The sequence below is a fragment of the Phalangium opilio genome, unplaced genomic scaffold (genome assembly GCF_054372755.1).
Source record: "Phalangium opilio isolate 3A_F unplaced genomic scaffold, DU_Popi_V2 ptg000041l_1, whole genome shotgun sequence".
Classification (NCBI taxonomy): Eukaryota; Metazoa; Arthropoda; class Arachnida; order Opiliones; family Phalangiidae; genus Phalangium; species Phalangium opilio.
Window position 1 is genome coordinate 9858772 of NW_028324165.1, and position 16123 is coordinate 9874894.

Genomic DNA, 16123 nt, shown 5'->3' on the forward strand with positions numbered 1-16123 from the left:
GGTGAAATTTAATTTGCCCTACAAGTAAAAGTTTCAATGTGACATAAACGTATTGCGGCATTGTTCTTTTTGAAGAGTTTGATAGACTTTAACAAGATTTAAGTGTACCTTTAAATTTGATTAAAACCGCTTAAGTCTTTTACGATTTCCGGAATGGTAGAATCGGAATTGCGGACTAATATTTACCTTACAAATGATATAGTCAAATAGAAAGCCGGCGGCGGCAGTGGCGGATATAAACATATATTGTGGGGGCCATTGGACAAATAATCCCCGAGTTAGTCTTATGTCAACATAGATTGACCATATCCTTAAGAATAAGCTAAGCCACGGACTGTTTAGATTGGCAACGCGTGACCGCCCTCATTAAAAGAAATACACTCGAATCCAATCGCACTTTGCAGCAAGTACAAAGCTACATTTACTCAGTTTCCCCCAACTTATCTTGGTGTACTTAACTCCGGATGGTTTGTTACGTTACCATAGGTTAATGAATATTCAATTAAAATAATTAAGGGATAGTCGTAAAGTGTTCTATGGTATGCTACTATCCTTTAGTTATTTTACAAAAATCGCCACAGTAGAAAACCACTACATTACAGTACAGTCAAGAAGTGATATCTAGTTTATTAGGGAGAAGGTATAAATTCGCCACATTTATAATCTAGCTTTATCTCCAGTCCAAACGTTACGTAGATCCGGAGTTAATTACAAACAGCATCTCATTGGTTCTTGAAAACTGACGTCAGCGCGACCGACGGGAATGACGAAAATTACAGTCATATTTTCCGACTGAGGAGAGTGTAGCGAAATAGCCCGGCCTCCATTTACGTCCCCCCTTGTATTTTGAAAGGGGGACTGGGACTATGGCGCGCGAATGCTTAGGCATCTTATACCTTCTCCCTAATAAACTAGACATCACTTCTTGGTACAATATTATTACCCAGTCCACTTGCAACTATTCAAAACTTCTCTGTTAAATACCTCTACGTAATGCTTTATATTTTCGCAAGAGAGCAAATCGCGATTGGTTCTTGGGTAATTCTTAAATCCGATCTTGAATGTTTTAGTATTCAGGGCCATACACGGTTGGAGTGAGGGTCTGATCCTGATATACTTGGTGGGCCTTGGCGTGTGTATGGGTCTATGGCTTTGGCTATGGGGTTAGAATAAAGACTAGCGCTAATACTTAAGAAGGCTTCATCTCCAAGAGACTCGATCTATCCACGTGTCTGATTTTCCAGATTGCTAAATTTACATTTAAGGGCCTCTTTTCAGCTACAAGGACCGAATGACCGCGACCATAAGGGTCAAATTTTACGATATTAGAATTTATACGACGTTGTAATTTATTGTCTTTAAGGAATTCAGTCTTAGAAATTGTAAATATTACCATAGTAAATTGGATTTTGCTAAACCAAAACTGTATCTTCAAAGGAGGATATTTGAATTTAGGTTTTGTTGGTTCAAAGGCAAGGCTTAAGGTTCGATTAGATGGTAGTTATTTTGAGTTAGATCTTGGTGTGTTGTCATGTTTATCTTTAATAGTAACCCTAACCAACCATAGAAAAAAAATCGCAAGAAGCCTTGGCTCTATTTAGTTAAGGCTTGCAGTAAACTTATAGGCCTACGTCATAGGGTTAGGTTATCAGTCATTTTATAAATTATTATTCAATCATTTAGCACTGCGTTTGATCATATAAAATAGGATCAAATGAACCCAAAACAAAATGTAGCTTTTCATAATTACCCTATTTGATCTAATTTCATGTTTTTTAGAAGAAAAAAACAGTGTTATTTTAATTCCCTTAACAGGAACTATTTTTTGCAGCGCAATCTTGACTGTTGACGTGTGTCTCAGATTAGCTATAAATCCAAACAGGGGGAATACAGAGCAGCAGGGGCAAATAAAAGGACTGACGTTGCTCTTATATAAGAGGGTCAAGTTGTAATTTGTTAATTAGATATTCAGGAAAGGTTTCAAGCATAAATTCTAACACGGCGATCCGCCCACTGAATTTTGCTGTCTATTTCTAAACGTATATGCAGCAGGGAAGGCCCCCGTTAAAATATGACGTTATTTTTGGCAGAAATATCGAGGTCACTATATGAACGGGCTATTAAAGGTTCGCTGCGTTAGGGTTAGGGTTAACTGTCAGATGAGCTGGGGCATTTTTTTCTTCGAATAATTTACGTAGAAACTATTTTGAACTTATTCTTTTTTTTCTTGGTCAAAAATATATACGAAAGAACCTGCTCAAACTTTCATAAAAGTTTTTAATTAAGCTTAGTGTTTCATAAACGGATTTTGAATTTAGGCTTAATTGTTTGAGGTAAGAGTTTGAATTTAGCCTTAATTGTTTGAGGTAAGAGTTTGAATTTAGGGTTAATGGTTTGTGGAATGGAGTTTGAATTTAGGCTCAACTGTTTGTGGAAGGGAGTTTGAATTTAGGCTTAACTGTTTGTGGAATAGAGTTTGAATTTAGGCTTAATGGTTTGAGGAAAAGAGTTTGAATTTAGGCTTTATTGGTTTGAGGATTAGAGTTGAATTTAGGCCTAATTGTTTGTGGAATAGAGTTTGAATTTAGGCCTAATTGTTTGTGGAATAGGGTTTGAATTTAGGCTTAACTATTTGTGGAATAGAGTTTGAATTTAGGCATACCTGTTTGTGCAATAGAGTTAAAAGGCTTAGCAGTTTATCAAGTGTAGAGTTCGAATTCAGGCCCGAGCATTACCAGTGCAATATAAATTTATGCATAAAAACAGTAACTCAATTTGAATTCCGACTAAACGAATAACAAAAATACAAAGCATAAATTAGGCTTAGCACCTTCTATAAGCTTTAAATTTATAGAGAATAAAATAGGCTTAACGATTTGAAAAGCACAATAAAATTCTGGGCCGGAAAATGTTTTGATAACTCAAAACTAAGGTGTTAAAAAACTTTCGAGATGTTTTTCTTGGAGATCTCCGCAGTGAAGCGAACAACCCCCAAAAAGGGGGATGGGTAGAGGGGGGTTACATGGGAGGTGCTAAAGGTTAGAGGTTGGGGCCCAAAATCTAATTTAAGTTTATTTTCTTTTAGTTATATATTCTGTTAACTTTGGGGGTTGGGGTTTTTCCAGTAAATATATGCGCATGTTTAAAGGCAATGCATGGAATATAGCAGTTTTTCTGCGCCGAGGCCTACCAGGCTACGAGAAAAATATATATTTTTCTATTTTCTATTTTCTCTAAGCTAAGGGGATTTTAGAATCCCCTTTTCGGGGAATGATAAATATTTTCTACCCTACAAATAGGCCTGTACAAACGCCTGAATTGTAATTCGAATGTCCAAGAATATTGAAGATTAAAAACTACCGTCCTAGTCAGTCATATTGGAAAAGTAAACGTAACTTCATGGTAGCTAATTTTTAGCCTATGAATTTTCGAATATTGCTTAATAGTAACTTCTAGTACAGCTGTGTAATTTTTGGTTTTAATGGGTAGACATCTTCGAAAATGGCGGAAAGAAAAAGTAACCTAATGGTAATTTCCCTATAACTTCCTTAAATCTCATCCAATTCCAATGAAATTTTGCACATTGGTGCATTATACCGTAGAGCACAATCGTGTAATTTTTGGTTTTAATCGGTAGCCATCTTGAAAATGGCGGAAATAAACAGTAACCAAATGGCAATTTGCCCTACAACTTCCTTAAATCTCGTCCAATCCTGATAGAACGTTACATTCGTTCATTACACCGTGGAGCACAATCGTGTAGTTTTTGGTTTTAATCGGTCGCCATCTTGGAAAATGGCGGAAAGATAAAAGCCCAATAACTTCCTTGAATCTCATCCAATTCCAATGAAATTTTGTTCACTAGTTCATTACACCCTAAAGCATAACCACGTAATGTCTTTTTTTCTTCACTTCAACATACAACTCGCATATTCATGAAATAATAGAAGAACTTCACGTGGGAATTTAAAAATGCATACAAAGAACTTTTAAGGTGTGTGGGTTGAAATACGCATAGTTTATGTAATGTTCTTACCATTATTCGCGCGAAAATCAAATTTTAAAATTTGTTTATTTTAAATAAAGAAAATAAAACCCCCATAGTATTTTTCATACAAAAATACTTGAAATTTTCTATTCAATTCAAGGCCGAAATTTTCCTATGCATTTTTATTCAAAAGATTTAAAAAAAAAGAAAAACAAATTGTGAAGTGCGCATGTCCAAAACTATAAATACATAAATCATGGCACAGTAAATTCTAGCAGGTAGTTACGTAAGGCGAAACCCCATCAAATCAATTCGGTTAACCTCGATTAAAAGGCATTAACTAATTAGAAAATATACATGTATTAATAAAGAAAATATACATGTATATAAAATAAAAAACTATTGTTTCGTGCAGGAATGCATAGAGTTATCAGGAATAATAGTGCCCCCGTTTCTCCCAAGTAGATTTCTACTCGGGTTTTGTGGGCACCTCATAATTTTTCTAAATGTCTTTCTAACTATGATTTCAAATCAATTGGTAGCAACGTTTGTTTCAAGGAGTACGCACAAGGTTTAGATTATTAATTCGATAGCCCTGCTCTTCCCACAAAATCCACCTAGACACGTTGACAATAATGGGTACGCAAATATTCCTATTAGATGTATGCATTCCTGGATATAAACCATAGCTCACACGGTACGGGGCGTGTATGAAAAGAAATGGGTATACGCATATATGCATATAGGTTTTAATTTCTCGCGATACGCGTTAAGCCTTGGTTCGAATAAAGCTAAGCCTACTTTAGTCTTTAGATGACCATCAAGATTGGCTTTTCTTCTTTTATATTTATTAGAGCAACTACCCCGCCATAAATCTTTGATATTTATGTAGCTTTTAAAGGCGCTAGGCAACTATGAATATGGGTTCCGTTTTTCTGTACCCTACACCGTGCCAATGAATTATTAAAAAGAAAAAACCTTTCTTATAATAATCCACTTAAATATTTACGTTTATCGTTTTGGCTCTTTTGGACCCCTTTTGGCTTATAACCTTATAATGCGTAAGGGTCTACCGTAATTCCTGTAGGGACTTACAGTATTAGCAAAAGTATAAACCTAGTATTTTAAAGTAAAATAAAATTTTAACTTCTATATTTTTACTAAGAAAAAAAAATCAAACTCATTGGCTCATTTTAAAATTCCCTGACATTTCCCCTAACCTTTTTGCCTCATTTTAAAATTCCCTGACTTTTTGCCTCATTTTAAAATTCCCTGACTTTTTGCCTCATTTTAAAATTCCCTGACTTTTTGCCTCATTTTAAAATTCCCTGACTTTTTGCCTCATTTTAAAATTCCCTGACTTTTTGCCTCATTTTAAAATTCCCTGACTTTTTGCCTCATTTTAAAATTCCCTGACTTTTTGCCTCATTTTAAAATTCCCTGACTTTCCCCTGACCTTTTTGCCTTATTTTAAAATACACTGACTTTCCCCTGACCTTTTTGCCTCATTTTAAAATTCCCCGTCTTTCCCCTGACCTTTTTGCCTTATTTTAAAATACACTGACTTTCCCCTGACCTTTTTGCCTCATTTTAAAATTCCCCGTCTTTCCCCTGACCTTTATGCCTCATTTTAAAATTCCCCGGCTTTCCCCTGACCTTTTTGCCTCATTTTAAAATTCCCTTACATTTCCCTGACCTTTTTGCCTCATTTTAAAATTCCCTGACTTTCCCCTGACCTTTTTGGCCAATTTTAAAGTTCCCTGACTTTTCCCTGACCTTTTTGCCTCACTTTAAAATTCCCTGAATTTTCCCCTGACCTTTTGGCCTCATTATAAAATTCCCTGACTTTCCCAGGTATTCCCTGGCCTTTATGGCAACCCTTTTCTAAGCATCATAATTCGGCATTTGACCAACACAATGTATTGTACAGATTGCTGGAATTAGGCATTAAAATGAACGAGGCACGAGAACATTGTAGACAATGTCATCATTCACTGTCAACTGAATCCTAAATTAAGGTCTTAAATAACGCTACACCAATACAAGGGAAAAGCAACCAAGTTCCTTCCTTCCTTGCTTGCTTCTCCCGTTACCAACTAAATCCAGTTACAAATAAAATTGAGGGGATTGTCTCTTCCTAGAAAGCATCTTCTATTCCATCCGCTGGGAAAACTAAAATACACGGAAAGGGGGCTTACCTGAAAATCATCTTCCGACCCCCCGGCTTTAACGAAATTTATTAAAGGGTTAGTACCCTGAGTTTAATTTTAACTGTACATATTATAATACCTCTGACGAATTTAAAGGGTCTTGTTAATTGTATTATTTTTGAGGAATACATACAGCTACTAGGAATTATTGTGTACTACCCATTTTTTAACTCAACGTATCTAGGCAGCTTTTTTCTTAGTGGGAAGAGGTAGCTTTCAAAATACAAGGGGGGACGTAAAAGGAGGGGTCGGGCTATTTCGCAGCCTCTCCTCAGTCGGAAAATATGACTGTAAGTGAGTTTTCAAGAACCAATGAGATGATTGCTGGTTGTATTTTAGAGGCGGGGGGATTAACTCCGGACCTACGTTCGTTTGGACTGGAGATAAAAGCTGCTAGAAATATGGCGAATTTATACCTTCTCCCTAATAAACTAGATATCGCTTCTTGGCTAGATTAAGCATTGTGTGTGACGAATTTGACCCAAGCAAATAATCTATCTTGCAGACTGTTGCCCCTTATAAAGTAATAAATAAATGCATTTTTTGTTTTTCAAACATTTCTTGATTTTTTGGAAATTGTGGGAAAATTCACAAATGTTCCTCCTCAAATACTTAAACCACTTCCGCTGTTTCAATTAAAACATATTTCTGATATCCATGTCCCTTATATTCGGAATACTTTCGTGCTAGCTAAGGTACAAGACCCTACCGAAACACACCTTTTCAATGTTGTTACACCGTTCATCTATTAATAACAAGCTTCCCCACAATATTTTTTTATTACATATTTATCCCAAATCTATATATATATTGTTGCTAGCAATTCAAATTCATTCACCGAATTACTATTTAGTATGCACGACTCTAACAAAACACGTGTTTCCCTTGTCAGCGTTGTAAAGGGCTCTCAATTGCACAAGAAGGTACGGAGATTAAGGGACAAGTAATATTGGTTGTTATGATATCCGAAACGGAATACGATATATATGAAACGAGATTCTTTCTTTTGGTATTAATAATTTATGTAATTATACTGGATTGTTTCCTATTTTGGTTGGTTCCTTCAACGTTTATATATTTATACAAGGTGTTTCTGATATGATAAGTCTGGTGGCATAAATTAAGGGAGACTGTGTTCTTTGGGAAATCGATTTTGAGTCGAAAATGTTCTATACTTCTATCGCCTCCATTTTCTTTACCACAAGGGACACTGTTTTCGAGTTAAGATTTGACTCGGTTTTTAGGGAAGACCCCTTAATTAATTAAATTAGAAATTATTGTCTAAATCAGTTTCTTAATTCAATTTAAGGGGGGTCATGAGTAAAATACTCCAACAACAATCTTAACTCGAAAACAGCATTGTCCCTTGTGGTAAACAAAATGGAGGCGATAGAAGTATAGAACATTTTCGACCCAAAATCGATCGATTTTCCAAAGAACACAGTCTCCCTTAATTTATGCCACCAAACTTATCAGAAACACCCTGTATATATGGTTTGGTATTTCGATTATATTTATGCTATTTTTTAAAGTATATAGTGGTATTATGTCACGCCTAAATACCTTCATATTGTCAAGTAATGTTTGCATTTTATTTGTATTGTTATTTTATATTTCTAAAACCATTCCTTAGGCCTAATTTACATTAAAATTCAAGACAATCTGACTGATTTGACATCATGTTAACGTCACGTGACCATAACGCCACGTAAAAAGGCGGTGCCGTATGACCACGGATATATTAACCCTCATAACAAAATCACTCTTTATCAACCCCTTAAAATCTTTCGGTTGGCATATAGCCAAGTACAAGGTCTTTTCTCTTCAATGACCTTTGACCTCCATACAGAAAGATTATGTCACTGAACTTCTAACCCTTTATTGATCAAAATTGCGTAACAGCTAGTACCTAACCAATCAAATTTCGAATATCGCCATTGCAAAGCCTTGTAAAGTTGTTAGGGCTGAAAAATTGATGGTGAAAACTGAAGCATATCAGCAGCGATCAAACCCAGATAAATGATGTTATACGAGAAAGTCTATTAAATTTGAACACCCGGAACTCCCACGTTTAACCGTTTCTTTCAAGGGCAAGTATCATTTAAACCCTAAAAATTTCAAAGACGCCATTAAACACGTCTAATATTTAGCACGTATAAACAAGAAGTGATATCTAGTTTATTAGGGAGAAGGTATAAATTCTCGCCACATTTCAAGCTTTAACTCCAGTCCAAACGTATAGTAGGCCCGGAGTTAATCCCCGCCGCCTCTAAATTACAACCAGCAATCATCTCATTGGTTCTCGAAAACTCACGTCAGCCCGACCTACGCGAATGACGACGAAAATTACAGTCATATTTTCCGACTGAGGAGAGGCGAAATAGCCCGGGGCCTCCTTTTACGTCCCCCCTTGTATTTTGAAAGGGGGACTGGGACTATTGCGCGCGCGAATACTTATAGGCATCTTATACCTTCTCCCTAGTAAACTAGATATCACTTCTTGGTATAAATAAAGTTGTAAACAAAGAAGACTCGCACTGTCTCTAGCGGTGCTTCTGGAGGACCCTGCAAAGTTCTCTTCACCCATGATAATAATGGAAAAATCTATTAAACCTTACTACTATCCCTTTAGGGTTATGGAATACAGTCTTACGGGCGTCATAAGCTTATAACTAACGATTTTTCGTAGCGGTTAATTTGACAAGAGGGTAAAAAAAAAGAAATAAAATGGCGGGGCAGAGAATAACAACGTATTTTGATTGATGATTTTTCGCTGCTGGTATCGTTTTTCGTTAACGACTATTTAAACGTTAGGTTACGCTATAGCGGCATCGTTTAAAAAGCATGCATCAAAAACAAAAGAAATTACACAAGGCGGTCGGGGGGATTACCAATGAATTACAAAAGTGGCGGGAAAATAAACCGCCAAATGCACATTCACTTGGCGCACGTGGTTAACCTCGGCCTCGCGCCCGCCATAATTTGCGTGTTAAGATGAAAATTCCGATGCAACTTTCTTCAAGCGTAAGAAATGCAGTAATGACATTCATAAGGTCGATGCGATATCGAGGGGCTACTCACTCAGCTTGTTGTACCTTTGAATGCACTAAGGGGATTACCATAAGTTCATAAGATATGTTCCTCTACAAGTTTGTAAAGTCTGGTAACTTAAAAAACTGGAGCTTGTAATTTTGAAGTGATCGAGTGAGGTAGGTCATAGATTCGAGGTAAAGCGACTGACGTACGCCTGGTGCATGAGGCGATGCTGTCAAAGGCCTAAATAGTAATGCAGACTAAATAGGAGAGCTAGATGGAACTTAAGTCCTGATACAAAATTAATTAACCCACCGAGTGTAGTAAGTACTTCAATTGACTGGCTTCCGTCGTTCTCCTTCTCGAACTAGTTATCTCGAGCTGTAAGTCTCTCAGTAGCATTACGAACAGTATGGGTAGTGTCATACTTATCATGTAACATATCTTATAAACTTATGCTTTAACAAACGGACTTGCAGGTCCTAGCAGCTCTGTAGCCTTGCGGTTTCAATTCAAATATACAAAAGCAAAGTTCGCAAATTGGTTCAGAAACAAGGGAAGATTCTCATAGCTTTTTTGCCTTATCATTTATGTAAAAAAAAACCCAAAAACAAGGCATTTAGGAATGCCAAGAGTAAATAGAGGTATCGGACATTACATCCAAAAATTATATAGTAAATAAAGCGTACTCCATATTTGGGTTAAAGCAAGGGAAAATACCGTTTATAAAACTATAGACAAGTGTCCTTCCTCTTTGAGGAAACTGAAGAAAAGTGAATACATGTTTCTTGGATCTAGAACAGGAAGGGTGAAGCTATAATCTTGAACCATTATAACGCAACGAAGATGCTCCCAAAAAAGAAGATAAGACTTCTTTATCTTACCTTGCCTCACCAAGGTAAAAAGTGAAGGTATAGAGCTATATATGCCTAGCTCTGTAATGTTATCTTTATATACTCATAGCTTTACGTGGAAACTCTAGTCTTACGGCTAGCTACAAAAGGAGGTTGTCTAAGATTAGAAAACCAGGGGAGGGGAGGGGTTGTATGAAGAGTCTTACTACCCCTTTATCTGGATAGAGAAAAATTAAATTTAAGTTTTTCTTTGAAACTTAGAATCTATGATGTTATAGATATTAGAAATATACACTGGGTGTAATAAATTAAGGGCGATTTTGAGTTGAAAATGTTCTATACTTCTATCGCCTCCATTTTGCCCAAAGGGACACTGTTTTTGAGTTAAGATTGTTAAGAGTGTTTTACGGATGACCCCTCAATTAAAATAATTATCTTTCAGTTCCCTATTTAAATTTAAGCGTCCCTTGTGGTAAACAAAATGGAGGCGATAGAAGTATAGAACATTTTAGAGTCAAAATTGATTTCCCAAAGAATAAACATCCCCCTTAATTTATGGTATGCAGACTTATCACATTGATTGCTTCACCTAGGTAGCTTAACACGTGCTATATTTATTCCCGATATCTATTAGAAAGTTAAGGGAAATATGATAAAGAAGCGGGAATTCTGTATGCATTTTTAGAATAGGGGAAAATAATATACAAGGGTTTAAGGAAATCGTAGATCATAAAGATCATATAAGGTAAGTCCATGTTAATCTAATTTCCCTTGAGAGTGTATATACATATATATGGCAGGAAAATTCCAGAATACTCTATATTAAGAAATGCAATGCAATTGCAGGTAAGTAGCTTTATTCAAATAAGTATAATATCATTTTTAGATATAAATATTATGCCCATATATTTTGTTTTTGAACTATAGAACTCGTTTTCCTTTTTTTACTCTAAAAAAAACCGTACAAAATAAAGAATATTGTATAGCTATTTTTCTGAAACAATATTATGAGAAATTAATTAACTTAGTAGTTAACCAGGTGTTAATTTCAGGTCTACGACAACTAAATCTAATCTATGCTTGCTAATAATCACTCGAATTGAAGCAATTAAAATATAATCATTCTAACTCATTAATTAATTTTTCCCGTGTGTCAATTATACGCATGCAGGCTCAAAATTCAACATGAATTATTATTACAAATTATGTCACCAATCACCAACCGAATTGGAGCAGTTGTTGACTACTGCTATTTTCTGCAGCAGGGTATAGAGGGAAATTAAATGTGTTCACAAATAGATAACTGCATACAGTAATATATAATAATATTAAAGTACATCTGCAATCACTGATTGGTCAAATTGGTCTACAGACAAATCAAGAAGCTAAAGAGAGACAAAGAAACTATAATAAAGACTTGGAAATGTTGCAGTACATCGTAAACAAGGCTTTCATTAACCTCTTCAGTTCCTAATTACTTCCATATTATTATTATTATTATATTAAATTTGCCTTTGATAAATATAGATGCGTGGATGTATTCGATATTCCTTGATATCATCTTCCGGAATAAAACCTATATGGTATACGCCCCATTTCCTAAGCCTAATTCGGGCCTAATTTATACCTAAAATTCCTAGACTAAAACACAATTCAAAGGTATAAATAAACCTTCTGAAATGTAAGCCTATTGCTTCCCAGGAAGGAATTTCCTTCCTACAAGGTCTAAACTGAACTGCAACCCAGTTACGCGTATGCTAACTAAATCCAGCCGGCTCTGGTCTCCTAGATAACAATCTACCCTGCTATAGTACATAGTAAGCGGATAAGGCTAACCACTACTAGACACTGCATGAGCATTGGGCTGCTTGCTATCTCTTCCTAGTTTGAGCAAGATGAATTGGTTTAAACGATACTGTAAAGTGTACAAGTGAGAATAAGTTAACCTGACACCTTAGGGTAAGTATTAGTTTTCTATATTAGTTAAGGCTTCGCTAGATTAGAGAGTGAATTCAAGGCTGTATGTAACATACTCCCATAGCTTGCCAGCTCAAACCTAAGAGTAATATGTAAGGACTAGGCTGCTAGCTGTTACCCGCGGTGTCGCTCGTGTGTATTAAGAACTTCCATCAAAATGATATAAAGATTGAATGGGTAGACTAATATTTTTGTAGCACCCTAGGAGCGAAGGCACTCGGCGTTGCCCGTCAGCCCGTCGGGACATTTTTTATTACTTTTCATGCACGCTTACATTATTCCATAAAGAAGGGTTTTTAAATTTCTGGCCGCCATTTAAAATGATGGCAACAAATCGAACCCAAAAAAACCATTCAGCCCGTTTATAGGTTTAAAAATATAGGATATTGTAGGACCTTTCATGAAATGATAGGATATTATAGGTCCTTTTATGAAATAGGACATTGTAGGACCTTTCATGAAATAGGATATTGTAGGACCTTTCATGAAATGAAATGATAGGATATTGTAGGAGCTTTCATGAAATTATAGGATATTGTAGGAGCTTTCATGAAATTATAGGATATTGTAGGAGCTTTCATGAAATTATAGGATATTGTAGTACCTTTCATGAAATGATAGGATATTGCAGGACTTTTCATGAAATGATAGGATATTGCAGGACTTTTCATGAAATGATAGGATATTGCAGGACTTTTCATGAAATGATAGGATATTGTAGGAGCTTTCATGAAATGATAGGATAATGCAGTACTTTTCATGAAATGATAGGATAATGCAATACTTTTCATGAAATGATAGGATATTATAGGACCTTTCATGAATTGATAGGATATTGTAGGACCTGCATGAAATGATAGAATATTGTAGTCTGACCTTTCATGAAATGATAGAATATTCTAGTGTGACCTTTCATGAAATGATAGAATATTGTAGTCTGACCTTTCATGAAATGATAGGATAATATAGGACCATTCATGAAATGATAAGATAATATACGACAGGTTCAAACATTTTAAACCCAGTCATCCAGGATCAGTACGAGACCCGTGTTGTAACGTATTACAGAGTTCCTTGGCAAAGATGGATGAATTTGTTCCTCGTAGGATGGTATAGTAGTCCGCGAGGAGAGAGATATTGGAGTTGAGGGGTTGGTTCATGCACCGTTACGCACCGTTAGCTTGACTGGATCCCCGTATCACTAATAAGCCTTTTACTGTTTTAAGAGGCTTATTGGGATATAGACAACTGAACTCAACCACCCCCGATCAAACCCCCCCCCCCGACGACCACGCATTTAAAATGACTGCATATACCCCAAAATAATACGCATTTAACCGTATTGTCCGATGCCCTAAATATTTGAAATTTGAAACTATTTTGAGTATATAATGAAACAGAAAGTGGGCTGCAGGAAGCTAAGATCAATTACGAATGCAGGCTCAAAATTCAACATGAATTAACAAATATGTCACCAATCACCAACCGAATTGGAGCAGTTGTTGGCTACTGCTATTTTCTGCAGCAGGGTATAGAGGGAAATTAACGTGTGATGACAAAGATAACTGCATACAGTAATATGTATAATATTAAAGCAGATCTTCTGCAATCACTGATTGGTTTGTCAAATTGGTCTGCAGACAAATTATCAAGCTAGAGAGAGACAAAGAAATAGAGAGTTGCAGTTGGTGTACGTCATAAACATCATACTGCGCACGATATACAATCTGCACTTGTCTCTTATCTGTCCTAAATGTTGAGATAATCCAGATGAAGTCCTCCATAAACTATAACACCTATCTAGAAAACTTCAATCAAATATGAAGAAAAATGTGTTACTTCAACTATACAATAATTTCGGTATACTGAAATAACATAAAAACTAACTTTTCAGTGACACTAGAGTGTACTTAATTTCAAAGTAACAAAGGCACGGTCATAAAAACTACGACTTGTTCGCCAAAAAGGTATAAGAGTGTAACAAACACCATTTAACTTTAAAAATAAACTATATCCATAACCTAATCGTACTCTCCATAAGTGTGGGGTCTACATTTGGGCCTTTACTATCGGTATTATTCAAGAGACTATAGCGCCATCTTCATTTGGAAAGTTTTATTCTTCAAAACTGAACAGAATCGAGGCATGACCTACTGCTACCACAATAAAGGTTTGAGTTGACAGGCGGTCAAAGCTTAGGACCGCCCTAATTGACGAGTTCTGATTGGCTCCTGCCTTTGGCAAGGTAAAGATTTGTGTAGAAAATCAGCCAGCCAGAATGTTAGGGAGACAACATTTGCTTTAAAGAAGATAGAGAAAACAGCATGGTTTCTGTTCCAAAGAGAAATACGCCGCCAGGTGACGTCCCAAAACCAGTTTATAAAGAAATATCACGACCCATACTTATGAAGAATATTACAGGGTTATGCTATAGCTAAACATCATGAAGAAAAAACAAAAAAATCCAAAGAACGTAAGGGAACTATCAGTTCTCATTCCAGTCATCGGAAAGCATTGGTAAAAAAACCCAAAAAACACTGGAGGTTTTACCAGCGACAAAGCTAAACTAAAACCGATTTAAAGAAAAATAAAGAAAGGCTATAGGATTTCGGCGATTTTTCAGTAACGGTGCTCTTAGGTGCTTTTAGCTGTTTTTGTCAATTCTCATCAAACTTTGAAATTCGAGAAAAACACCTTAGAAATGTATGTTGTTTATATACGTTGTCTTTGGAAACGTATGTGTGAAAGTATATACTTAGGGTTGCAGTTGCAATCTTGGAAGGGGGGATCGTGTTTTAGTGGAGGGATTTTGGACTCAGTCGCTATGGTTTAACGCATGAAATAAGCATTTAAATTTCAATTCTGCCTCGTGATTTCAGGTCAAAGTTCACCCTGTTTATGGTGGAGTAGATATTTAAAATTTTTTGGGCGCAAATAAAAGTAACTAGTTGTTTCAAATATGAACATAGTGCCGGGCCTGACCAGGGATAGATTTAATTTTAGAAGTAGGAATGGAGAACAGAGTAATCTGGGCGCGCGTCATAGTCTCGGACCCCCTTCCACGGGACGGGGGGGAATGAAAGAAGAGGCGGGTCATAGCGACAGAGGTGAAAAAGGAATTACGTATTTTTCGCCGTCCTCGTCAGCAACGTCATCAAAACGTAGTTTAAGTGAGCCAATAAGATGATTTAAACTTTTCGTTACGTGTTGGAGGGAGGGGTGGTCTATGAGTCGGACTGAAGTAAATACAAACCGTTCTCCATTCCTACTTCTAAAATTAAATCTATCCCTGTTTAAACTCAAAAACAAGCTGTCAAATAAGACTGCCTAAGTCTAACACTCGACTTAATAGTCAAACGTACATAGCAGCGCTTCTAAGGTCATGAAAGGTCAGGCGCCATCCTAGACACGGAAGGAAGCTAAGGTAAGGGTTAATACCCACAAGGTTTAAATGACATCGCCGCCAAGGCTTAGCAAAAAAGTAAAGGTATATAAAGAGCCGGACGGTTAATGTAGCCCCAAGGTAAAGTTGTATCGCTAGTTTTTCTCTTACCTGAAACTGGAACATGATTCTGGCGTTAGTGTCATTGAATAATTAAAGGACTAGATGCCGTTTTCACGTTTTTTTCTTTCGTCTCTTTTATCTGGAGGTTCAAGGCTTGGAATTACCAGTAACTGCTATCGATCCGTGATCACACAATCTCATGGGATATTTAGAGGAAAATCATTGGCGGATTCTTCCAAAAGTTTCTGCAAACCGAATAAAAAATAAACAATATATGATGCAATATTTTTATATTTATTTTGTTAAGTATAAGGTATTGTAAGTAAATTATGAAAAAAATGTATATATAGGGTAAGTAAACTTGCAATAAATGAAAAAAAAACCGGGTTTTTATTGGTTTTTTTATATGTAACATTTGCTGGAATTTAGCATAAGTTCATGAGATTTGTTGGCCATAAGTTTGTCACTGGTGACTGAGAGATTGTAATTTCGAAGTGACGTAGGCCATAGATTTAAAAACACCGGGTTTTTATTGGTTTCTTATTTTTTGTTAATA

At 36.1% G+C, this 16123-nt stretch overlaps 1 protein-coding gene across 3 annotated transcripts in view; it reads right to left on the reverse strand.

Annotated features, from left to right (window-relative positions):
• LOC149679837 (cadherin-like and PC-esterase domain-containing protein 1) overlaps positions 1 to 15807 on the reverse strand; it is a 121864-nt gene extending 106057 nt beyond the window's left edge. For all 3 annotated transcript variants that reach the window (XR_016365900.1, XR_016365901.1, XM_089835651.1), the window contains exon 1: positions 15616 to 15807. The gene's annotated coding sequence lies outside the window, so the exon portion shown is untranslated. The remainder of the gene's footprint in view (positions 1 to 15615) is intronic.
• Between the last annotated feature and the right edge of the window lie 316 nt (positions 15808 to 16123).